Below are 25,538 nucleotides of genomic sequence, written 5' to 3' on the forward strand. Positions count from 1 at the left end.
AATCCTCCCACCTCAGCCTCCTGAGTAACTAGGACCACAGGCGTGTGCCACCACACCCAGCTAATTATTATTATTATTATTTGTAGAGATGAGGTCCCCCCTGTTTCCCAGGCTGGTCTTGAGCTTCTGGGCTCAAGTGTTCCACCTGCCTTGGCCTCCCAAAGTGGAAGGATTTGCAGATATGAGCCACTGCACCGGGCATGGATGACATTTCTTGAGCCACACTGGACAAGATGAGCCTTGTTGTTACTATTTTTCAGATGAAAAAACTCGGAAGTTAAATGTCTTACCTAGATGGCCCAGACAGAATTCCAGAGCTCCCTCTTCCAGGAAGCCATTCCTGACAGCCCTCCCCTAAATGCTGAAGAGATAAATATTTAGTCTGAGCACCCCATGGATATGCCCAGGACGGTGAGCTCCCTGAGGGCAGGGGCTAGGTCAGGTTGATTGCTGTCTGCCCTATACCTGACATAATGGGTGCTCAATAAACACTTGTTGACTGACTGACTGACTGAATGAATGAATGATAGGGCTGATCTCTTTTCTCCTCTTGGGTCCTGAGAAGTTTGGGGAATCAGGCAAGTCTGAGTTTGAATCTTTGCTCTGCCACTTCCTGGCTGTGTAGCCTTGGCCCAGTTTCCTAACCTCTCTGAGCCTCTGTTTCCCTCTCTGCAAAATAGGGGTACAGTCTGTGGGAGGGTGGGAGAGGACCTACAATGACCGGCACATAGTAGGTACTCTATGAACAGTCCTGTAGAGAGACAGTTCAGGTCCTCCCTGGAGTCAGCCTGTCTGGGGTTCAAACCTCCGCTCCAACACTGACCAGGTTGTATGACCTTGGACAAATCACTTTTCCTCTCTGGACCTCATCTTCCAAATACGTATTTGGAATAATATTAGCACCAATTACTTGGTTGTAGTAAGAACTAAAGGAGGCAGTCTGCATAGTAAATCCTCCATAAACACGGGCTTCTGTGACTTAGGGTGAGCTCCTGGAGGACAGACAGGTGTCCCATTTTTTCCACCCCACCCCAGAACCTTGCTCAGTGCCAGGCACATAGTAGGGGCACAGATTGCTGAAGGAACTGAGTCTCCATTTCTGTGGCTACGGGGCGTAGACCCAGAGAGCCAGGGCAGGTTTCCAGAACGCCCTCCCACAACAGGCCGACTCTCTTGTTTGTCCATCTCATTTCCCAGCTAGGTGGAGGCAGAGCAGCAGCCCAGCCCTGGCCTTCTCTGCCAAGCCTGGTGGGGGCCAGCGGCAGCTGCTCCTCCAGGGGACAGCCTGGGATGGAGGCTGGGAAGGAAGGGAGGTCTGGGGAGGTGGAAGCCCCTCCACAGTTAGCCCAAGGCCCCCAGGGGAACAAGCTACTCAGACAGGAGAGCTGGGGTTCAAGGCTACCAACTCGACTTATAGCTGTGTGACCATAGACGCCTTGCTCCACCTCTCTGAGCCTTGCTTCCTGTGCTATGGGGCTGGTGGCCTCATAGCATTGTTAGGAAGCAGATGAAGCGTGAAGCATACAGTAAGTGCTCCATAAATGTACTGGTCATTGCTGCCCCTCTGACTTGTTGCAGTATAGCACCTGTCTTCTACAGATGGGGAAACTGAGGCCCAGAGAGAGGCAGTGACTTGTCCAAGGTCACAGAGTCTGTCTCTTGCTGGTTCCAGCTTCGGCCTTAGCCATTCTCCCTGCTCAACCCAAAGCTCAGCAGGGATGGGCTCTTGGGTGGACCAGGCAGGGGGTTCCCTTGGGCTGAGGGGGCAGGAAGGTAGGGGTGGAGGAAGGCTTCGACAAAACAGCCCCAGCCGGGGGCTGTGGTTCCTGCCTGTAATCCCAGCACTTTGGAAGGCCAAGGCAGGCAGATCACCTGAGGTCAGGATTTTGTGACCAACATGGTGAAACCTCCTCTTTACTAGAAATCCAAAAAATGTCCGGGCATCTGGCACACCTGTAATTCCAGCTACTCAGGAAGCTGAGGCAGGAGAATCACTTGAACTTGAGAGGCAGAGATTGCAGTGAGCCGAGATCGCACCGCTGCACTGCGCCACTGCACTCCAGCCTGGGTGACAGAGTGAGACCCTGTTTCAAAACAAAACAAAACCAGAAATAGCCCCTCTGATGAAGGCCTTCTGGCTGCCAAACACGTTGGTTGTTTTCTCATTAATTCTGAAAACACTATTAAAATGGTATTATTCTTAATATTCCCATTTTACAGATGAGAAAACTGAGGCTCAGAGAGTTGCCTAAGCACACAATGGGAAGAAGGAGGCTCTTGACTCCAGCCCCAGATCTGTCTGTTGAATGAAGGAAGAGACAGTGGCCCATTCAGGGGTGCACAGCGAGCTCTGTGGTTTGGTGAGTTCAGTCTGTTTCCCCCACCCCCAGATGACAGGTGAGAGGAGGACACAATGCCAGCAGCTCCTGGGCTTGGGATGTCATAGAAACTTCCAAAGGGGAGGAGAAAGCCCTGTCACCCTTGCTCCACCCCCACAGGTCGCAGAAGCTGCTCAGGGATGGCAAATGGGCGTGGAAGTTGCCTCCACAGCCCCAGGGGGCAGGGCAGGGACGCTCTGGGCCGGATGGCGGTGCCGGGCGCTGCCTCCCGCGACCACGCCCACAGGGTGCTCTGCTGCCCGCTGGACCTCCGCGCAGTGCCTTCGAACCGATGCAGACGCCCACCGGACCACATCCCCCGGACTCCGGGGACCCCCTCCACCTGCCCAGCCTGGGCCTGGAGGTGCGACGGCCCGTCGTGTATCGTCTGGAGGAGGTGGCGCGCTGCCTGCACCTCCTGGAGCTCTCCAGCTCCGAGGGTCCCGGCTGCGGGCCCTGCGTGTCTGCGGGTCTCCAGGTGCACAGGCTCCAGAGCGCCTCCCAGGGGACTCCGGGAGGCGCCTTTGCCTCCGATTCCCCTAGAGGGGACCAGCCAGTCCCAAGGTCCAACAGGAAGAAGGCAGAAAACCCCACAGGAAAAGGTGAGCGCCACTGGGGGGCTTTCTTCCCTCCATTGGACCCACAGATTCTAGGCACAGTTATCCCTGAGGGCATCTGTGGGTCTGCATTCTCAGTATTGCTGTCCACTTGCCCTGTGGTTTCTGGAAAACTCCTGGCCCTCTCTGACCCTCAGTTTCTTTATCTCTGCCACCAGAGATAAAGGGATTGGACTTTGGTTTTTCACTCTTAAAACTGAAGACAAGACCTCATTTATGTGGGAGGAGGGCTCCACCTGTGGGATTATAAGAAGAGCATCTGGGCCATATAAATCTTTTCCCTTTCCCCCCAAAAAATAGCTACGGAGCTACTTCTAGGGTTACAATATCTAATTCTTACAAAAACCCTCTCTGGGAAATGCTGTTACCCTATTTTATAGAAATGAAAACTGAGGTTGGGCATGATGGCTCATGCCTGCAATCCCAGCACTTTGGGAGGCCAAGGTGGGCAGATCACTTGAGGTTGGGAGTTTGTGATTAGCCTGGCCAACATGGTGAAACTCCATCTCTGCTAAAAATACAAACATTAGCCAGGCATGGTGGCAAGCACCTGTAATTCCAGCTACTCTGGAGGCTAGGAGAATCGCTTGAACCTGGGAGGTGGAGGTTGCAGTGAGCCGAGATTGCGCCATTGGACTCCAGCCTGGGTGACAGAGCGAGACTCTTGTCTCAAAAAAAAAAAGAGAGAAAAGAAAAGAAAAAACTGAGCTCATAGTGAGTGGGTTCAAGTTGCAGAAATGGGGTTTGAACCTTCACCCTCCTTCTAGGCCTGTCTGACTTCAAAGCCCTGTGCTTTTTCCACTAATAATGCAGATTGTCTCCATGAAAGCCACACAGGCTGGATTCTCAGCAGGAATGGCCAGGGACCCTCGCTCTTGTTGGTGCCACCCCTCAGCTCTCTGAGGCCACTGCCCTGCAGGATCCTTGGGGATGCCTGGGGAACACCTCTCAGCTGATGTGAACAGGGTATCACTGGTGCAGCCTCATGCCATGACCCAAAGCTTCCAAATGGAATGGAGTAGGGCCCCCATCACAGAAGTCCAACAGGGACCCCTGAATTGGGTATGAAAGAGTGAGGGGAGGCCGGGCGCGGTGGCTCAAGCCTGTAATCCCAGCACTTTGGGAGGCCGAGACGGGCGGATCACGAGGTCAGGAGATTGAGACCATCCTGGCTAACACGGTGAAACCCCGTCTCTACTAAAAAAATACAAAAAACTAGCCGGGCGTGGTGGCTAGTCCCACCTACCTGTAGGGGGCCTGTAGTCCCACCTACCCGGAGGCTGAGGCAGGAGAATGGCTTAAACCCGGGAAGCGGAGCTTGCAGTGAGCTAAGATCCGGCCACTGCACTCCAGCCTGGGCGACAGAGCGAGACTCCATCTCAAAAAAAAAAAAAAAAAAAAGAAAGAGTGAGGGGAAGAAATGGGGGTTGTGTGGGGAGTTGGGTGTGGAAGTGTTCCTACCTGAGTAAAGAACTGATGGGCCAGGCTGGGTGCGGTGGCTCATGCCTGTAATCCCAGCACTTTGGGAGGCAGAGGCGGGCGGATCACAAGGTCAAGAGATTGAGATCATCCTGGCCAATGGTGAAACCCCATCTCTACTAAAAATAGAAAAAAAAAAAAAATTAGCTGGGCATGGTGGTGCGAGCCCATAGTCCCAGCTACTCGGGAGGCTGAGGCAGGAGAATCGCTTGGACCTGGGAAGCAGAGGTTGTAGTGAGCAGAGATCATGCCACTGCACTCCAGCCTGGTGACAGAGCGAGACTCAAAGAAGAAGAACTGGTGGGTCAGGTGCGGTGGCTCACCTCATGCTTGTATCCCAGCGCTTTGGGAGGCTGAGGCAGGCAGATCACTTGAGGTGCAGGAGTTCAAGACCAGCCTGGCCAACATGGCGAAACCCCGTCTCTATTAAAAGTACAAAAATTAGCCGAGCGTGGTGGCAGGTGTCTGTAATCCCAGTTACTCGTGAGGCTGAGGCATGAGAAATGCTTGAACCCGGGAGGTGGAGGTTGCAGTGAGCTGAGATTGCGCCACTGCACTCTAGCCTGGGAGACAGAGCAAGACTCAGTCTCAAAAAAAAAAAAAAAAAAAAAAAAAAAGAACTGGTGCAAAGGCCTGGAGGTAGAGGTGAGCGCCCCAGCTTCTACAAACTCTAAGCAGCCAGTGTCACAGGTGGGCAGACCATGCGAAGCCTTGTAGATCACTGGACTTGACCCTGAGGGCTCTGGGGAACCAAAGTGAAACCCCATCTCTACTAAAAATAGAAAAAAAAAATTAGCTGGGCATGATGGCGCGAACCTGTACCATCCTCAAGTGGGAAGATCACTTGAGTCCAGGAATTCGAGACCAGCCTGAGCAACAGGGTGAAACCACTTCTCTACAGAAAATACAAAGGCATCGTGGCGCACACCTGCAGTCCCAGCTACTGCAAAGAGGTGTGGTCAGCTTTTCCCTCTAGAGCTGCACTGTCCCATATGGCAGCCACTAGTTAAATAAATTAAAATTAAATTAATTTAAATAAATCAAATATTAAAACAGTTAATTAAATAAATTAATTTAAATAAAACTAAATGAGAAATTCTGTTCCTTTGTCACACGTGCCCTGTTTTAAGTGCTCAATGGCTACCTGTGGCTACCCTATTGGACAGCACAGATAGAGAACATTTCCAGCATTGCAGAAAGTTCTGTAGACAGCACAGTGCTAGAGTTCACACAGGGTTCTGGGTGGGAAGTGTTTTGTGAGACCAGTGAGAATGGGTTCCAAGGATTCAGGGAGAGATGTACGTGCCCAGTGTCTCCCATGGTCCCTGGAATACAGCAGGTGCACAATGAGGGACCACTGAATGGATGAATGGCCTGGATTAGAGTGGGATGGGGGGATGGAGGTGAGAGGATGATGGCAGGAGAACTTCAGAAGGCTAAATATTTTGTTGTTGTTGTTATTGTTGTTTGTTTTTTGAGATGGAGCCTCACTCTGTCACCAGGCTGGAGTGCAGTGGAGCGATCTCAGCTCACTGCAACCTCAGCCTCCCGGGTTCAAGCAATTCTCCTGCCTCAACCTCCCGAGTAGCTGGGACTACAGGCATGCACCACCGTGCACAGCTAATTTTTGTATTTTTAGTAGAGATGGGGTTTCACCATGTTGGCCAGGATGGTCTCGATCTCTTGACCTCATGATCCACCCACCTTGGCCTCCCAAAGTGCTGGGATTACAGGCGTGAGCCACCGCGCCCGGCCTAAATTGGTGGGCCTTGGTGACTGGTGAACGATGAGGGAAGCACCTCGGTCTGGCTTGGGCAGCTGAGTGGACAGTGGGGTGTTTCCTGAGATGGGAACCCAGGAGGGAAGTCAAGTGTCAGGACGGGGATAAGCTCCCACCTGAGGGGCCTGTGGAACTGCCACGTGGAGATGTCTGGGAGGCCACTGGCTGCTCGGCCCTGGAGGTATGGGCCCGGCGGATTTGGGAATGCATGGGCCTGCCTAGGAGAGGATGAAACTGCACATAGAAGGAGCAGGGAGAGGGCTCTGGGGACACGAACATTGGAGAGGTGGCCAGAGGGAGAAAGAGGAAAGGCAGCAGAGAGCAGTGCCGGGTCAGGCCTGTAAACCCGGACTGGGAGGCCCTGGATCCAGCCCTAGGAATTTGTCGGTGACCTTGGAAAGAGAAGATTCAGGGTGGGGAGAGAGCAGGAGCTAAAGCAGAAGCGAAGAGGAGGAGGCAGTGAGTGGGCTACGACTCTTGAAAAGTTTGTTGGTGAAGGAGTTAAGACTGGTACTGAAGGTCAATGCAAGGTTAGGGGAGATAATTTTTCCCTTGAGATGGAAAAGATCTGACCTTGTTCACAGGTTAAGAGAAAACGTGTGTGTATTGGTGGTGTTGCCTAAGGGAAAGACCAGTTCATAAATGGTATTTGTAACATGCTTGTAGGCTGAGGTGGCTCACACCTGTAATGTCAGTACTTTGGGAAGCCATAGTGGGAGGATCACTTGAGTCCAGGAATTCGAGACCAGCCTGAGCAACAGGGTGAAACCACTTCTCCACAGAAAATACAAAGGCATCGTGCCTGCAGTCCCAACTACTCAGGAGGCTGAGGCAGGAGGATCGCTTGAACCCAGAAGGTCCAGGCAGCAGTTAGCCATGATCATGCCACTACACTCCAGCCTGGGCAACAGAGTGAGACTCTATCTCAAATAGAAAAAAAACAACCAACCAACCAACCAACAAAAACCCAGTATGCTTGAGAGTGTGCACCAGTTCGTACAGCGATCTTCTGACCATCCCAGTGAGGGAGTCTTCTTATTTATCCCCATTTCAGAGATGAAGAAACTGAGGCCCAGGGTGGCTCAGCAGTTTCCCCACAGTCACACTGGGCAGTTTTTCCTAATGTGCACAAAGACTTCATCCAGGCCAGCAGGATCTGGTTTTGAATCTGGTTCCTTAGGCTCTGCTCCCAGGTTAGTCCCCATGCTTTTCCTCCATTCTGTTTTGCTGTTGTTGTTGTTTTGTGTTTTGTTGTTTTCAGACAGACTCTTGCTCTATTGTCCAGGCTGGAGTACAGTGGTGTGATCTCTGCTCACTGCAACCTCTGCCTTCCGGGCTCGAGTGATTCTCCTGCCTCAGCCTCTCGAGTGGCTGAGATTATAGGCATGTGCCACCATGCCTGGCTAATTTTTTTTTTTTTTTTTGTATTTTCAATAGAGAGGGGTTTTGCCATGTTGGCCAGGCTGGCCTCGAACCCGTGACCTCGAGTGATCTGCCCACCTCAGCCTCCCAAAGTGCTGGGATTACAGGTGTGAGCCACCACACCCAGCTTTTTCCTCCTTTCTGGATAAACAAACCACAAAGTGACTGGGCGCAGTGGCTCATGCCTGTAATCCCAGCACTTTAGGAGGCCAAGGTGGGTGGATCACTTGAGGTCAGGGCTTTGAGATCAGCCTGGTCAACAAGGTGAAACCCCATCTCTACCAAAAATACAAAAATTAGCCAGGTGTGGTGGTGCACGCCTGTAATCCCAGCTACTCAGGAGGCTGAGACAGGAGAATTGCTTGAACCCGGGAGGCGGAGGTTGCAGGGAGCCGAGATCATGCCACTGCACTCCAGCCTGGGCGACAGAGCAAGACTCCATGTCAAAAAACAAAACAAAACAAAATAAAAACAAAAACAAAACCACGAAGTGATAAAAAAATTGAAGCAGCAAAATTCCCAAGCGGAAATAATTTAGCCAGAGAGCAGGAGCAAGGGGAGTCGCTCACAGCACTGCGGTACTCTCAGTTACAGCATTTACATCCTGCCATCATCTCCTTCCCCAAATAGGACGTCTTCTGAATTTGCAATAATATAATAATTATGGCAACTATTTTTAATGCTCTTATTAGGTTACGTACCTTGCTAAGTATTTAAATGTGATCTCAGTAACTCTTGCAGCAACCATGAGAGAGCTAGGCTGTGTTACTCTTTCTTTTTTAAGGTTAGCAACGGAGGCACAGAGAGGTGAAGTGACTTGCTCAGGGCCACACAGTACATCTTTGGCAGAGATGGAAGTCAAAGCAGGGTCTGCTTGTCACCACAGCTTGTGCCCATCTGTCAAACTACTTTATTAGTGTTAAAATCATAGCAGAAAGGCTTGTTACTCTGTCACATCTGGCTTGCTGACTGAGGTGGGGGAAAAGTTAGCGTCCCATTCTATCAGCTGATCAGCCTCTTCTTCCTTAGGGATATAATTGTCCTAAACCCCAGAAAAGGATGCCATTGGGTCTGCAGGGACTGCAGCAGTCTGGCTGGAAGAAACCTGTATTTTCAGCCAACTGCAATGGCTCACGTCTGTAATCCCAGCACTTTGGGAGGCCAAGGCAGGCGGATCACTGGAGGTCAGGAGTTTGAGGCCAGCCTGACCAACATAGTGAAACCCTGTCTCTACTAAAAATACAAAACTTAGCCAGGCGTGGTGGCAGGCACCTGTAATCCCAGGTACTCAGGAGGCTGAGGCACGAGAGAGAATCACTTGAACCTGGGAGGTAGAGGTTGCAGTGAGCTGAGATCCTACCACTGCACTCCAGCCTGGACAACAGAGTGAGACTCCATCTAAGAAAGAAAGATAGGAAAAAAAAAGATAAGAAAGGAAAGGAAGGGAAGGGAGGGGAGGGGAGGGGAGACAAACCTGTATTTTCATCTGCAAAAAGCTTTTTGAAACTTAGGAGCCTTAGGGAAACAGGGACAGACAGAGCCACAGATTTCTTCCAGAAATGGTCTCCTTTTCTTTGCAATCCCTGGATCATGAATGTGTTGAGGTCAAGAAAAATGACTGGTGATTTCCCACTGAACTAGGGGAGGGGAAGAAGGAAGAGGATGAATGCCTGTTTATCATCAACAGGAGAAGGGGTAGCCCATGGCCCCTCCGCTCCCTCCCTCCCTTCCTTCCTTCCTTCTTTCCTTCTTTCCTTTCCTCCCTTCTTTCTTTCAGCGGAGTCTCGCTCTGTTGCCCAGGCTGGAGTGCAAAGGCGTGATCTCGGCTCACTGCAACCTCTGCCTGCCAGGTTCAAGCAATTCTCCTGCCTCAGCCTCCTCCCGAGTAGCTGGGATTACAGGCGCCTGCCACCATGCCCAGCTAATTTTTGTATTTTTGGTAGAGACGGGTTTCACCATATTGGCCAGGATGGTCTTGATCTCCTGACCTCGTGATCCACCTGCCTCGGGCTCCCAAAGTGCTAGGATTACAGGTGTGAGCCACCGTGCCTGGCCTCCCATGGTCTTTCCTTGTCTGGAGTGCTCAGTGTCCTAATCAGCGTAGGTGACAGAAAGGATTAGAAAGGTGGATGAGAGTCAATCCCTGGCATCTAGCTGGACAGGCTGTTGCTTAGAATCAAATCCCATTGGTGGCTGCTAAGCCTCTGATTTGAAAAGACAGTTTTGCTAAAGGGATGTTTTAGTTATGTGGGTATTCAGAAGCCAAAGTGCCCAGCTTCCATTTCCTTTCCTTCCTTCCTTCCTTCCTTACGAAGTAAGGAGGGAAGAAGACGGCACGGGCAAAGACGGCATAAGGAAGGGAAGTAACGACTCAAGATGCCTAGAAGGCGAGGTCGTGCTGTATTTAGGGGGGGAGGGATGGAGTGAGGTATGCTAGGTAGGGATTAGTTAGTAGTTCTTTTGGTTATTTTCGTTTAGTTCTGCTCTACATACATACCTACCAGACATCCCTCCCGGCTTGTTCTTTCTTTATCTGTCTGTTCTTCTTTCTTTCTTTCTTTCTTTCTTTCTTTCTTTCTCTCTCTCTCCTCTCTCTCGTCTCTCTCTCTCCTCTCTCTCTCTCTCTTCTCTCTCTCTTTCTTTCTTTCTTTCTTTCTTTCTTCCTTTCTTTCTTTCTTTCTCGCTGCTATAGTCTTTCTTTGTCACCCAGGCTGGAATGCAGTGGTGTGATCTTGACTCACTGCAACCTCCGCCTCCTAGGTTCAAGCAATTCTCCTGCCTCAGCCTCCTGAGTAGCTGGGATTACAGACATGAGCCACCATGTCCAGCTAATTTTTGTATTTTTAGTAGACACGGGGCTTTACCATGTTGGTCAGGCTGATCTTGAACTCCTGACATCAAGTGATCCAGCCACCTCGGCCTCCCAAAGTGCTGGGATTACAGGTGTGGGCCACTGCACCCGGCCCCCCAGCTTCCATTGTCTAGGGAGCTAAGGAGAATGCAACTCAGGCAGAATAGATTTATTAATAAGAACCTACTTCTTTCCTTCCTGCATTTGGTCCCACACTGGGACTCCGTGAGCCTCAGTTTTCTATATATACTACGCAGCTGCATGCCCAGCCACAGAAGTAATCATTGCTCACAGTGTGGTGATGTCTTCCCGGTTCTTTATCTGCGCATCTGCGTATATACCCATTATTCCATTGCATGACTGTGCTGCAGTTAGCCAATCTTATATAGATATCTCAAATTTCTTACTATTACAAATAATGCTGTAATGAACATCTTTGTGCCTAAAACATTGGTAGCACCTGCCGTCCATCCTTAGGCCGGATTCTCAGAACTGGCAATGTACCTCCAAGATGGCCCCAACAACCCACATCTTATCGTTCTCAGGCCTGCTATGCACCAAATGCTTGTGTCTCTTCTCATTGAAGCCCTAACCCCTCATATGGTGGATTTGGAGGTAATTGGGTTTGATGAGGTAATGAGCATAGAGTCCCCATGATGGAATGAGTGCCCTTGTAAGAAGGTGAAGAGACCAGAGCTCACTCTCTCCACCATGTGAGGACACAATGAGAAGGCGGCCATCTGTACACCAGGAGGAGGTCCCTCACCAGAACCCAACCATGCTGGCACCTTGATCTCAAACTTCCAGCTTCCAAAGCTGAGAGCAATAAATTGCTGTTGTTTAAACCATCCAGCCTGCAATATTCTGTTATGGCAGCTACAAATGACTAAGACACTGCCCCCGTGCAGTCGCCTTCCACCCTGAATCGGGGCTAGCCCGAGTAGACAATAGAATATGGTAGAAGTGGCCAGGCACAGTGGCTCATACCTGTAATCCCAACACTTTGGGAGGCTGAGGTGGGTGGATCACCTGAGGTCGGGAGTTCAAGACCAGCCTGACCAACATGGAGAAACCCCCATCTCTCCTAAAAATACAAAATTAGCCGGGTGTGGTGGCACATGCCTGTAATCCCAGCTACTCAGGAGGCTGAGGCAGGAGAATTGCTTGAACCTGGGAGGCGGAGGTTGCAGTGAGCCAAGATCGTGCCATTGCACTCCAGCCTGGGCAAGATTGAAACTGCGTCTCAAAAAAAAAAAAAAAAAAGAATATAGCAGGAGTGACCCTGTGTGACTTTCAAGGTTGGGTCATTAAAGGCATTGCAGCTTCTCCCTTGAGTTTCTTGAATCGCTCAATCTGTGAGAAGCCAGCTGCTATGCTGAGGACACCCCAACAGCCTGTGGAGACGCCCACCTGACAAGGAGCTGAGGCTTCCTGCCAACAGCCAGCACTGGCTTGTCAGCCATGTGGGTGAACTGCCTTGGAAGTGGACGTGGGATCTCAGTCAAGCCTTCATCCGATTGCAGACTCATGAGAGACCTTCAGCCAGACCCACACAGCTAGGCTGCTCCCAAATTCCTAACACACAGGAGATAAGAGGTAATCAATGACTTTGGTGTTTTAGGCCAATATGTTCTGAGTGATTTGTTCCATAGCAGTGGAGCTAATAATACTAGATCAAAGACCAGAGCATTCTTAAGACTCATGATCTAGAATGCCATTTTTAGTTCCCTTTTATTTTCCTTTGTTTCTTTTTAGATAGACTCTCACTCTGGTTGCCCAGGCTGGAGTGCAGTGGTGCAATCTCAGCTCACCGCAGCCTCTAACTCCCAGACTCAGGTGATTCGCCCATGTTAACCTCCTGAGTAGCTGGGACTACAGCCATGTACCATCATGCCTGGCTAGCTTTTTGTATTTTTAGTAGAGACAGGTTTCACCATGTTGCACAGGCTGGTCTCAAACTCCTGGACTCAAGCAATCTGCCCACCTCGACCTCCCAAAGTGCTGGGATTACAGGTGTGAGCCACCATGCCTGGCCACTTCTCTTTTCATATCACCAGATTGTCAGTTATTTTTTGTTTTCTCTTTTTGTGTTGTCATTGTTGTATTTGAGGCAGGGTCTTGCTCTGTCACCCGTGGTGGAGTGCAGTGGCGTGAGCACGGCTCACTGCAGCCTCAACGTCATGGGCTCAAGTGATTCTCCCACCTTGGCCTCCCAAAGTGTTGGGCTTACAGCCTTGAGCTGCTGCACCTGGCAAGATTGTCAGTTCTTGTACTGACATGTAATTGGCCTGCATGATCTAAGGTGGTCTCCTGATAGGAGTTCCTGTCAGCTCTGGGGATGGGGGATGTGTTCTCAAAGCCCCATGTGTGACCAACAGCCCTTTCCTCACCATTCCCGTAGAAAGATTTGTTTTTTTATTTGTGGCCGTGAAGCTTCCAGGGCAGAATGTTCACAGTTTGTTACTTGTGCCCAGCCGAACCATCTAATAGCCAAAGCTGGGCAGCAGAGAAAGCTCAGCCTGTTATAAGTTAATTGCTCTTTGCTTTCTCTGGATCCTCAAAAGCTTTTAAAGGAGTGTAAGCACAAACAGTTGGCTTGGGCCAGGCGTGGTGGCTCACACCTGCAACCCAGGCACTTTGGGAGGTTGAGGTGGGAGGATGGCTTGAGCCCGGGAATTTGAGACCATCCTGGGCAACATATCAAGACCCTATCTCTGAAAAAAACCAAAAAACAGAAAACAGCTGGCTTGTTAAATAATAGTTCAGCCGAGCATGGTGGCTCACACTTGTAATCCCAGCACTTTTGGGAGGCTGAGGCAGGCAGATCACCTGAGGTCAAGAGTTCGAGGCCAGCCTTGCCAAGATGGTGAAATCCTGTCTCTACTAAAAATACAAAAATTAAGACCAGGCACGGTGGCTCACCCCTGTAATCCCAGCACTTTGGGAGGCCAAGATGGGCAAATCATGAGGTTAGGAGTTCGAGACCAGCCTGACCAGCATGGTGAGGCCCCTGTCTCTATTAAAAATACAAAAATTAGCCAGGTGTGGTGGTGCGCACCTGTAATCCCAGATACTCAGGAGGCTGAGGCAGGAGAATCACTTGAACTGGGGAGGTGGAGGTTGCAGTGAGCTAAATCACGCCACTGCACTCCAGCCTGGGCAACAGAGTGAGATTCCATCTCAAAAAAAAAAAAAAAAATACAAAAATTAGCTGGGTGTGGTGGTGTGCGACTGTAATCCCAGCTGTTGGGGAGGCTGAGGTGGGAGAATTGCTTGAACTTGGGAGGCAGAGGCTGCAGTGAACCAAGATCACGCTATTGGACTCCAGCCTGGGCAACAGAGTGAGACCGCGTTTCAAACAAAAAAGAAAGAAAGGAAGGAAGAAGTAATTCTTCGTCAGAGGCCATACAACCAGGATAAGGGTTATAATGAGGAAGTCAGCTTCCGTTTTCATGGCTCATGTACTGAACAGATGCCCCATTTGATGTGCAGACCCAGGGGACCTGCATGGGCACGTAGAGACATATCCAGGGCTGCATTCCTTACATCACTAATATGCCCAGTAAATATTTCATACCTGGTGAACCTGTTGGGCTTTGGGAAAATTCAGATGAATGGAAATCATGGTCGTCCCTGCACTTGAGGTTGTTCAGAGAGGCAGTAAATGGAGTAAAAAGTCCACAGATGTTGTAGTTTGAAGTAGGTTCAAATCCCAGCTGCGTGAGGTGATGATGTGCACCTGTAATCCCAGCTACTTGGGAGGCTGAAGCACGAGATTCACTTGAACCCGAGAGGTAGAGGTGGAGGTTGCAGTGAGCCGAGATCACGCCACTGCACTCCAGCCTGGGTGACAGAGCAAGATTCCGTCTCAAAAAAAAAAAAAAAAAAAAAATCCCAGCGGCATCTTCTAAAAGCTGTGTGACCCTGGATAGATTCCTGGACCTCTCTGAGCCTTAGTTTCTCTCTCTCTCTCTCTCTATATATATATATTATTATTATTATTATATTTTAAGATGGAGTCTTGCTCTGTCAACCAGGCTGGAGTGCAGTGGCGTGATCTCGACTCACTGCAACCTCCGCCTCCTGGGTTCACGCCATTCTCCTGCCTCAGCCTCCCGAGTAGCTGGGACTACAGGCGCCTGCCACCATACCTGGCTATTTTTTTTTTTTTTTGTATTTTTAGTAGAGACGGGGTTTCACTGTGTTAGCCAGGATGGTCTTGATCTCCTGACCTTGTGATCTGCCCGCCTCAGCCTCCCAAAGTGCTGGGATTACAGGCGTGAGCCACCACGCCTGGCGTATTTTTTATTTTTTTATTTTATTTATTTATTTATTTATTTATTATTTTTTATTTATTTATTTATTTATTTTGAGACGGAGTCTCGCTCTGTCGCCCAGGCTGGAGTGCAGTGGCTGGATCTCAGCTCACTGCAAGCTCCGCCTCCTGGGTTTTTACGCCATTCTCCTGCCTCAGTCTCCCGAGTAGCTGGGACTACAGGCTCCCGCCACCTCGCCCGGCTAGTTTTTTGTATTTTTTTAGTAGAGACGGGGTTTCACCATGTTAGCCAGGATCGTCTCGATCTCCTGACCTCGTGATCCGCCCGTCTCGGCCTATTTTTTTATTTTTTTGTATTTTTTAGTAGAGACGGGGTTTCACCGGGTTAGCCAGGATGGTCTCGATCTCCTGACCTTGTGATCCGCCCATCTCGGCCTCCCAAAGTGCTGGGATTACAGGCTTGAGCCACCGCGCCTGGCCTATTTTTTATTTTTGAGACAGGGTCTCATCTTTCATCCAGGCTGGAGTGTAGTGGCATGATCACGGCTCACTGCAGCCTCGACCTCCCGAGCTCAGATGATCCTCCCACCTCAGCCTTCCATGTAGCTGGGACTACAGGCTCACACCACCATGCCCGGCTAATTTTTTTTTTTTTTTTTTTTTTTTTTTGTAGAGATGGGTTCCTGCCATGTTACCCAGGCAAGTCTTGAACTCCAGAGCTCAAGCAATCTGCCTGCCTTGGCCTCCCAAAGTGCTGAGACTACACAAGAGCCATTGTGCCCAACCAGTTTTAGTGTGTGTGTGTGTGTGTGTGTGTGTGTGTGTGTGTGTGTGTGGATGGGGGTGGGGTGGGAGGTTGTGGTGGTGGTAGTGTTTTGAGACAGGATCTCGTTCTGTTGCCTAGGCTGGAGGGCAGTAGTACAATCACAGCTCACTGCAGCCTTCATCTCTCCAGTTCAAGTGATGCTCCTGCCTCAGCCTCCCAAGTAGCTGAGACTATAGGCATGTACCAACACACACAACTAATTTTTTAAATTTTAAAATTTTAAATAGAGACAAGGTCTTGCTATGTTACCCAGGCTGGTCTTGAACTCCTTAGCTCACACAATCGTCCTGCCTTGGCCTCCCAAAGTGCTGGGATTACAGGGATGAGCCACCATGCCCAGCCTCTTTTTAAAGGAGGGAATAATTGTCTTTATCTATTTGAGATGTTTTGAGGAAACATGAGCTATGCATGTGAAACACTTAGTACCTGGCCTAGCACGTGGCATGTGTTTAACAACTGCTGAGTTTATTACTGTTAGCAGGAAAATGTCCCGTGGTGTGCTGGATGGGCTCATGTGACAAAATTAGACCCATCTTTGAACTCCAGCTGCATTCTGGGGATCAAATGCCTTCACCACTCTAAGCCTCAGTTTCTTGATCTGTAGAGTAGGTCTAATCAGTGTACCTTGCTGGGTGTTTGTGCAGTTTAGATGGGGCAATGTATATATACGGATGCTTAGCACACAGGTAGCATTTGCATTAGTAGGAAAGACAATCAGAAGAGCAAATAATTGCAATAAAGTGTGATAAATATAGTAGCAAAAGTCTTTACATAGGTTTCTGTTTTGTTTTGTTTTGAGACAGAGTCTCACTCTGTTGCCAGGATGGAGTGCAGTGGTGCGATCTTGGCTCATTGCAACCTCTGCCTCCCGGATTCAAGTGGTTCTTCTGCCTCAGCCTCCTGAGTAGCTGGGACTACAGGCGCCTATCACCAGACCCGGCTAATTTTTGTATTTTTAGTAGAGATGGGGTTTCACCATGTTGGCCAGGATGGTCTCAATCTCCTGACCTCATGATCTGCCCATGGCTTCTGGAAGTTCCAGGACTATCTGTCCACGGCACAGGATCCTGTCTCTGCAGGCCAGAGTTCCTGCACTAAAGTCAAATGAGGACTTCCTCTTTAAGGTCCTGGCTATACAAATGGATTGCAGACTGATTTCTCAGAAATCACATTCCGGCCTTAAAACCCATGTAAAGGGCTGGGCGTGGTGGCTCACGCCTGTAATCCCAACACTTGGGGAGGCCGAGGTGGGAGGACTGCTTGAGGCAAGGAGTTTGAGACCAGCCTGTGCAACACAGCGAGATCCCACCTCTAAAAAATAAAAACAAAACAAAATAAAGAGCCTGTCAGACCAAATGAGACAGGTGCAGTGGTAGACACCTATAGTCCCAGCTACTGAGGAGGGTGAGGCAGGAAAGTTGCTTGAGCCCGGAGTTTGAGGCTGCAGTGTGCTGTGATTGTACCTGGGAATAACCACTTCTCTGTAGTCTGGGCAATATAGCGAGACCCCATCTCTTTAAAAAAAAAAAAAAAGTATCTGTCAGACCAGGGTGCAAAATTCAGCTCTACCACTGACTTAGCTAAGTGAAATTCATCAATGAAGTCACCTCTTTGAGCCTCAGTGTCCTCATCTGTAAAGTCATGTTAATGATGACAGCTAGCATGCACTGAGGGTCAGCTGTATGCCAGATCTTGTTTTAAGTAATTCACCTTTTTTTTTTTTTTTTTTTTTTTGAGACAGAGTTTTGCTCTTGTTGCCCAGGCTGGAGTGCAATGGCACAATCTCGGCTCACCGCAACCTCTGCCTTCCAGGTTCAAGCAATTCTCCTGCCTCACCCTCCCGATTAGCTGGGATTACAGGCATGCTCCACCACGCCTGGCTCATTTTGTATTTTTAGTAGAGATGGGGTTTCTCCATGTTGGTCAGGCTGGTTGCAAACTCCCAACCTCAGGTGATCTGCCTGCCTTAGCCTCCCAAAGTGCTGGGATTACAGGTGTGAGCCACCATGCCCAGCAAGTAATTCACATTCACTAGCTTCCTTACTCTTCATAATAGCCCCATGAACTAGGTACTATGGTTATATCCCCATTTTACAGATGAGAAAGATGTGGCACAGGGAAGTCAGATCACTTGCTGGTAAATAGCCAAGCCAGGAGTTAAACCCAGGCAGCCTGAGTTCTCAAGCAGTGCTCTTTACTTTTAACTCTGCTACTTTATTTTTTATTTTTTTGAGAGAGAGAGTCTTGCTCTGTCTCCCAGGCTGGAGTGCAGTGACACCATCTTGGCTTACTGCAACCTCCGCCTCCCAGATTCAAGCGATTCTCGTGCCTCACCCTCCATAGTAGCTGGGATTACAGGCGTGCACCACCACACCCAGCCAATTGTTTCTTATTTTTAGTGAAGATGGGGTTTCGCTATGTTGGCAGGCTGGTCTCAAACTCCTGAGCTCAGGTGATCCGCCCGCCTCAGCCTCCCAAAGTGCCGGGATTACAGGTGTGAGCCACCGTGTCTGGCTGTCTCTGCAGCTTTATATTCCACCCAATGGGATTTGGGGGAGGATAAAAAGGACAATGTGTGTACAGTGGTGACCTAAGTGTCTCCAACGCAGGGCATGCTCGGTAAAGGGAGCTGCTGGGTATTTTTGCTATTCTTATTCTGTCTTGTCTAAGGAAAGTGTTTTTTTATTCATACATATTTTAGAAAGGTCATACATCTGTAGCCCCCTTTGCTGGCCATCAAATGGACAGAGCAGATGGCCAGGACCCAGTGGAGCATGATGAACCCTTAAGAGTCCCCCAGTGAATGGTGTGATCTCAAAGAGGCTACATCCTCCAGCTTGCCATGTGGGTCTCTACCCCATGATCCAGACTGGGTGGATCTCTGCAGACCTTCTAAGCATCTGATTACAGGTCCCATGCGGTAATGAGGCCAAGGTCACAGCCCGGGTCTCCCAGGGGGCCACTGGGCTGAGGGGGTGAGCACAGCTCTCACTCTTCCAGCTGCCTCATTCATGCTGGGCCCTGCTTCAGGCAGCTGGAGATGGCAGAAGGGAACCCACTGCATGGTAGAGGGAAAGACATTGAGTGTTGGCTCTGTGGTCTTGGCCAAGCCTCTATGAGCCTCAGTTTCTTCATCCCTAAAGTGGGAAGATTACGTATTTGTATTTGTTATCTATTGCTGTCTAACAAACCATCCCCAGGTGTTTGTGGCTTAAAACAATAGCATTTATGTAGCTCACCATTCTGGGGTCTGGTTTGGCTGTGAGTGTGCCAGCTGGAAGGTCAGCTAATGTCTAACAGTCTAGGGTGGCCTACCTCACATGTCTGGTGGTTGACAGCTGCGGGCTGGGGTGACGGGGTATGCCTGGCCTAGGGTGGCCTCCCTCACATGTCTGGTGGTTGACAGCTGTGGGCTGGGATGATGGGGTATGCCTGGGCCTTGGGACTCTCATTCTCCAGCAGAACAGCCTGAGCTTCTTCAATTGGTGGCTGGGATTCAAGTGCAGCAAGAGAGACCAAGCTCCATATGCAAGCTCTTTTTAAGCCCCTGTTTGTGTCACATTCACTGATATCCCTTTGGCCAAGGTATGGCCCGTGGTCAAGGCCAGAGTCAGGGTAGAAGGCAACACCACAGGGCTCCATGCAGGAGAATAATTTATAGCTATTTTTGCAATTGACCACAGTGTCCCAGGCAGAGATTTTGGGAAGAACAAATGAAAAATGGTAGGGTTCTGAGTAGTCACAAAATATAAGCAAACATTTGGCTGGGCGCGGTGGCTCATGCCTGTAATCCCAGCACTTTGGGAGGCCAAAGTGGGAGGATCACTTGAGGGTCGGGAGTTCAAGACCAGCTGGTCAACGTGGCGAAACCTCGTTTCAACTAAAAATACAAAAATTAGCCAGGAGCAGGCATGGTGTCTCACACCTGTGATCCCAGCACTTTGTGAGGCCGAGGCAGGTAGATCACCTGGGTCAGGAGTTCGAGACCAGCCTAGCCAACATGGTGAAACCCTGTCTCTACTAAAAATACAAAAATTAGCCTGGTGTGGTGGCAGGTACCTGTAATCCAGCTACTCAGGAGGCTGAGTCAGGAGAATCACTTGAACCCAGGAGGCAGAGTTTGCATTGAGCTGAGATCGTGCCATTGCACTCCAGCCTGGGCAACAACAGTGAAACTCCGTCTCAAAACAAAGAAAAAGAAAGAAAAATTAGCCAGGTGTGATGGTGCACGCCTGTAATCCCAGCTACTCAGGAGGCTGAGCCATGAGAATCATTGAACCCAGGACATAGAGGTTGCAGTGAGCCAAGATCATGCCACTGCACTCCAGCCTGGACAATAGATCGAGACTCCATCTTAAAAAAGTAGAATAAAATAAAAATAATAGCAAATATTAATTGGAACATAATAGGGGCTCCAACATGTTGCATGAACAGTCCTCACTTTCCAGGCAAAGAAATGTGGTTCAGAGAGGTTGAATGACTTACCCAGGGTCACACAGCTAATTAGTGGGAGAGCTGGACTTGGAACCCAGAGCTGTCTAATTCCAAAGTTCGTGTTCACAGCAATCCCTTCTGCTGCTTCCCAGCACATGCAATTCAGTTCCAACATTAATAGGGATTAATAGGAGCCCCTATCTGGGATGCAAGCCCAGTTTCTCCATCCCTCATGAAGGCCTGACTTCATTTGAAAGAAGCCAGCTGACTGTTTTGCCTGTCATCTGTATTCCAGGATTGAGCACAGTTGAGCCTCGAACAAAGCAGAAACTAGAGAGCATTTGTTTGAATAAAAGAAATTGCCACCTATTTCCATAAGGATTTATGTATGCAGGCAGACGTGGAGGGAGCTGCTTTGCACCCCACATTGCAAATACTAGCTCCTCCCTGCTACTAACAATTTTGGTGGCAAGATTATCCGTTTCTGAGCATATGTTCTCCCCATCTCAGCTTTCCTTAGGGAGAAAACTATTTTCTCACCTCTCAGAAAAGGACACTTAATGTAGGGAGAGAACAGATGATCTTACATCTAACTTTTCTGCTGGGAAAGGCAACAGCTGATGGGGGATATGATCAAAACCTGTAAAGGAAAAGGGAACGCATTTCCAGCCACCTGGAGGAGCTCATGTGTTCCCAAGGGCCCAGGCCTGGTGTGATTCATCTTGGCTTGTTCAGGGATTCTTGATTGCAGGGAAGCACGTTGTGCTTGAAGTTCTGCCTGCAGCTCTGAAGCTGGGAGAGGGACCATGTGGGCTTGTTCAATTGGTTTCTCTACTTTTGTTTATACCTGAAATTTTCCATAATTAAAAACAACAGGCGGCCGGGCGCGGTGGCTCAAGCCTGTAATCCCAGCACTTTGGGAGGCCGAGACGGGCGGATCACAAGGTCAGGAAATCGAGACCATCCTGGCTAACATGGTGAAAACCCGTCTCTACTAAAAAAAAAAATACAAAAAACTAGCCGGGCGAGGTGGTGGGCGCCTGTAGTCCCAGTTACTCGGGAGGCTGAGGCAGGAGAATGGCGTAAACCCGGGAGGCGGAGCTTGCAGTGAGCTGAGATTCGGCCACTGCACTCCAGCCTGGGCCACAGAGCGAGACTCCGTCTCAAAAAAAAAAAAAAACAGGCCAGGTATGGTGGCTTATGCCTGTAATCCCAGCACTTTGAGAGGCCGAGGTAGGAGGATTGCTTGAGCTTAGGAGCTTGGGACCAGCCTGGCCAACACAGTGAGACCTCTGTCTCTACAAAAAATACAAAAATTCACCGGGTATGGTGGTGTGTGGCTGCACTCCAAGCTCCTCAGGAGGCTGAGGCAAGAGGACTGCTTGAGCCTAGGAGTTTGAAGCTGCAGTGAGCCTTGATCGCACCACTGCACTCCACTCCAGGCTGGGTGACAGACTGAGACCTTATCTCAAAACAACAAAACAACAACAGAGCAATAACTCAACAATTTGGGCATGGAGGAGAGCACAGTGCAAGTCCTGAAGTCAGAAATACCCTCTTCTTCTTCTTATTATTATTATTATTTTGAGACAGAGTCTCGCTGTCACCCAGACTGGAGTGCAGTGGCGCGATCTCGGTTTACTGCAACCTCTGCCTCACCAGTTCAAGAAATTCTCCTGCCTCAGCCTCCTAAGTAGTTGGGATTACAGGTGCCCACCACCACACCCAGCTAATTTTTGTATTTTTAGTAGAGACGGGGTTTCTCCATGTTGGCCAAGCTGGTCTCAAACTCCTGACCTCAGGTGATCCACCTGCCTTGGCCTCCCAAAGTGCTGGGATTACAGGCATGAGCCACCGCGCCCAGCCTAGAAATGGTGTGGGATTCTTAGCCTCAGTTTCCTTTTCTGTAAAATGTGCATGATAATAGGCCCTATACCCTAGAATTGCTGTGAGGATTAAATGAGATCTTTCCTGTAAAGCTCTTAGCCCAGGAAGAACTAATAAGCCTCCTTCTGTCCGAACAGCCAGGGTTTCTCAACCTCACTCCTATTGACATTTGGGGACTAATACTTCTTTGCTGTGGGGCGGGGTGGGGACTGTCCCATGCATTGTAAGATGTTCAGCAGCATTCCTGGGATCTATCCACTGGATACTAGGAGCACCTCCTAGTCAACAACACTCAAATACTGTCTCCAGACACTGCCAAATGTCCCCTGGGGGGAGGTGGGGAGTAAAGTTGTCCTGGGTTGAGAACCACTGGCCTAATCCTTTGTTGTTATTAATTAGCAGTAATTCTCTTTTCCTGTGAGGCTGAATATTTGATTAGTGAGGGGAGCTTGGCCAGGCTGGGCTTTGGATACTGCAGCTCTTGCCTTTGCAGACAGCACAAGCAATTGCAAGGTTTATTGCCTCAGTAATGAGATTTATGTGGATGAGCGAGCACATTTTGTGCCAAGATTCATACTTAAGTTTTGAAAAATCTGCACGAGAGCATTATCTGGAAATTTTTCCAGCTGGAGTTCTACTGAGCTTGTCAAGGGGTGACATTGGGCTCAGGATCTTGATACAATACCTTGAATTTACAGAATTCCTTTCTCTCTTAAAAAAGACATAACTTGGCCAGACATGGTGGCTCATGCCTGTAATCCCAGCACTTTGGGAGGCTGAGGAGGGAGGTCAGGAGTTTGAGACCAGCCTGGCCAATGTGGCAAAAATTCTCCATCTTCACTAGAAATACAAAAATTAGCTGGCCATGGTGTTGCACGCCTGTAGTCCCAGCTACTCAGGAGGCTGAGGCAGGAAAATTGTTTGAACCCGGGAAGCAGAGGTTGCAGTGAGCTGCAACCAGCCTGGGTGACAGAGTGAGGCTCTATCTCAAACAAACAAACAAAAAATTTAAAAACAAAAAAGACAATAACTTTTCTGATTTCCAATGATTAAATATACTTTGCAGAAAAATTAGAAAATACAGAACAGGAAACGTGAAAAAGAAACTTACCCATTGTGATTTTTTTTTTTTTTTTTTTTTTTTTTTGAGACGGAGTCTCCCTCTGTTGCCCAGAATAGAGTGCAGTGGCACAATCTTAGGTCACTGCAACCTCCATCTCCTGGGTTCAAATAATAATTCTCCTGTCTCAGCCTCCTGAGTAGCTGGGAGTATAGGTGGGTGCCACCACACCCGGCTAATTTTTGTATTTTTGGTAGAGATGGGGTTTCGTCATGTGGCCAGGCTGGTCTTGAACTCCTGACCTCAGGTGATCCACCCACCTCGGCTTCCCAAAGTGTGGGGATTACAGGTGTGAGCCACCGTACCAGGCCAGTGATGGTTAATTTTATGTGTCACCGTAACTGGGCCACAGGATGCCCACATATCTCATTACACATTATTTCTGGTGTGCTTGGGAAAGTGTGTTCAGAAGAGATTAACATTTGAATCAGTGGACTGAGTAAAGCAGGTGGCCCTCTCCAATATGGATCATCCAACCCACTGAGGGCCTGAGGAGAATAAAAAGGCTGAGAAAGGTTGGATGCGCTTTCCCTCTGCCTGTTTGAGCTGGGACGTCAGTCTTCTCCTGCCCTTGGAGCTCCAGAGTCTCAGGCCTTCAGACCTGGACTGGAATCTCCACCATTGGGCCTCTGGTTCTCAGACCTCTAAACTATACCACTGGCCTCTCTGTGTCTCCAGTTTGCAGATGGCAGATTGTGGCACTTCTCAGCCTCCATATTTGCATGAACCCAAACTTTGTGGTATTTTTTTGTTTGTTTGTTTTTGTTTTTGAGACAGGGTCTTGATCTGTCACCCAGGCTGGAGTATGGTGGCACAATCACGACTCACTGTAGCCTCAACCTCCCAGGCTCAAGCAATCCTCCCACCTCAGCCTCCCAAGTAGCTGGGACTACAGCTGTGCACCCCCAAGCCTGGCTAATATTTGTATTTTTTGTAGAGATGACGTCTCACTATGTTGCCAGGGCTGGTCTGGAACTCCTGGGCTCAGGCCTTCCTCCTGCCCTGGTCTCCCAAAGCGCTGGGATTACGGGCATGAGCCACCGTGCCTGGCTGATTGAGGATTTCAGTGTATGAATTTGGGTGGAACACAAACTTTCGGACCATGGCATACATTTTCATAGTATGTTTACTGCCACATATTTAACGTTTGTGTGCTTTTTTGGTATGACTTTTCTGTTTAAAGCGATCCCCAAGTGTAGTGCTAAAGTACTGTCTATCTAGTATCCCTAAGCACAAGAAGGCTGCAATGTGCCTTATGGGGAAAATACATGTGTTAGATACACTTCATTCAAACATGAGGTATTATGGTATTGGCTGTGAGTTTGATGTGAATGAATTGAAGATATATATATATATATATATATATATATATATATATATTATTTTTTTTTTTTTTGAGATGGAGTTTCCCTCTTGTTGCCCAGGCTGGAGTGTAATCACATGATCTCAGCTCACCGCAACCTCTGCCTCCCGGGTTCAAGCAATTCTCTTGCCTTAGCCTCCCGAGTAACTGGGATTATAGGCATGCGCCACCAAGCCCGGCTAATTTTTAGTAGAGGCGGGGTTTCTCCATGTTGGTCAGACTGGTCTTGAACTCCCAACCTCAGGTGATCTGCCCATCTCGGCCTCCCAAAGTGCTGGGATTACAGATGTGAGCCATCGTGCCTGGCCCCACAATATATATTAATCAACAATACTTTATATGGCCAGGCGTGGTGGCTCATGCCTGTAATCCTAGGATTTTGGGAGATAAAGGTGGGAGGATCACTTGAGCCCAGGAGTTTAAGACCAGCCTGGGCAATGTGGCAAAACCCCGTCTCTACCAAAAACAGAACTAGCAGGGCACGGTGGTGCATGCCTCTAGTCCAGGCTACTCAGGAGGTTGAGGTGGGAGGATCACCTGAACTGGGAGAGGTTGAGGCTGCAGTGAGCCGTGATTGCTCCACTGCATTCCAGTCTGGGCGACAGAGTGAGACCCTGTCAAAAAAATAAAAAAAGCGGGGGGTGTCTTTAAACAGAAACACGCATAAAAATAGGTTATATACTGATTGGTTGACTAAAATGTTGTTACCAAAAGCTTGCAGGCCCCTGACCATGTATTTCCCCTAGGAGCAATGGTTTAGTATTTGGTAATTCAGTATTCTTGGTGACTTTGTAGAAAAAGTACCACGAATAATGAGAATTGACTCTATCGCGTATGTGATCATGAGAATTACTTTAGGATACATTTCTGGAGTGAAATTATTGGGTCTAAATAGAACACCTTTTCTGATATCTTTGGGTTTGTATCAGGTAGCTCTCACTGTGTAACAAACCTCCCCCAAATTCAGTGACTTGAAATAATAAGTATTTATTATTTATTCACAAGGTGAAAGCAGGCTGGGAGGTTTGGTTGATTTGGATTGGGCTCAGTGGGTCTCTGCAGGGCTTGCGTATGTTTGTGGTTGATGGGGGTTGGCTGGTCTAGG

The 25,538-nt window shown here is 49.1% G+C and overlaps 1 protein-coding gene across 1 annotated transcript in view; it reads left to right on the forward strand.

The window, feature by feature from the left end:
- Nucleotides 1–2,962: 2,962 nt before the first annotated feature.
- Nucleotides 2,963–25,538, forward strand: part of CORO1C (coronin 1C) — a 125,072-nt gene continuing 102,496 nt past the window's right edge. Inside the window, exon 1 of the mRNA XM_030939249.1 lies at nt 2,963–2,980. The gene's annotated coding sequence lies outside the window, so the exon portion shown is untranslated. The remainder of the gene's footprint in view (nt 2,981–25,538) is intronic.

The sequence above is a fragment of the Rhinopithecus roxellana genome, chromosome 10, assembly GCF_007565055.1.
Source record: "Rhinopithecus roxellana isolate Shanxi Qingling chromosome 10, ASM756505v1, whole genome shotgun sequence".
NCBI classification, from domain to species: domain Eukaryota; kingdom Metazoa; phylum Chordata; class Mammalia; order Primates; family Cercopithecidae; genus Rhinopithecus; species Rhinopithecus roxellana.